Consider the following 324-nt stretch of genomic DNA (forward strand, 5'->3'; position numbering starts at 1 on the left):
ATTACAACAAAATACAAATCATCGTGACAATTTTTTTCCGATAACATCTACCTTCACTGCCGCTCTATAATTATTTTGTTTTTGAGTGTGGCTCCAACACTGCTTCATCCCCAGAAATAAATAATTAAAATAAAATGTAACAAGAACGAATGCGACGCAAATCTTTCCAGTGGATGTTAGTTGACATTGCAACACCATTATTGGTACTTATTAATATGATCACACGTATTTTGTATTTATTTTTATTTTTGAGATACTCTGCACGCATGTAATAAAAACAGGCAATAAGAGTATTTGAGGAAGTGAGATACATGAGCGAGAGGA

At 33.0% G+C, this 324-nt stretch overlaps 1 protein-coding gene across 4 annotated transcripts in view; it reads right to left on the reverse strand.

The window, feature by feature from the left end:
• Nucleotides 1-226: 226 nt before the first annotated feature.
• cadm3 (cell adhesion molecule 3) overlaps nt 227-324 on the reverse strand; it is a 134,843-nt gene continuing 134,745 nt past the window's right edge. For all 4 annotated transcript variants that reach the window (XM_089007878.1, XM_089007874.1, XM_089007875.1 and 1 more), the window contains one exon: nt 227-324. This exon is cut by the window's right edge and continues 600 nt beyond it. The gene's annotated coding sequence lies outside the window, so the exon portion shown is untranslated.

Source organism: Hippocampus bargibanti, linkage group LG11, assembly GCF_051943395.1.
Source record: "Hippocampus bargibanti isolate YZ-2025 linkage group LG11, ASM5194339v1, whole genome shotgun sequence".
NCBI lineage: Eukaryota > Metazoa > Chordata > Actinopteri > Syngnathiformes > Syngnathidae > Hippocampus > Hippocampus bargibanti.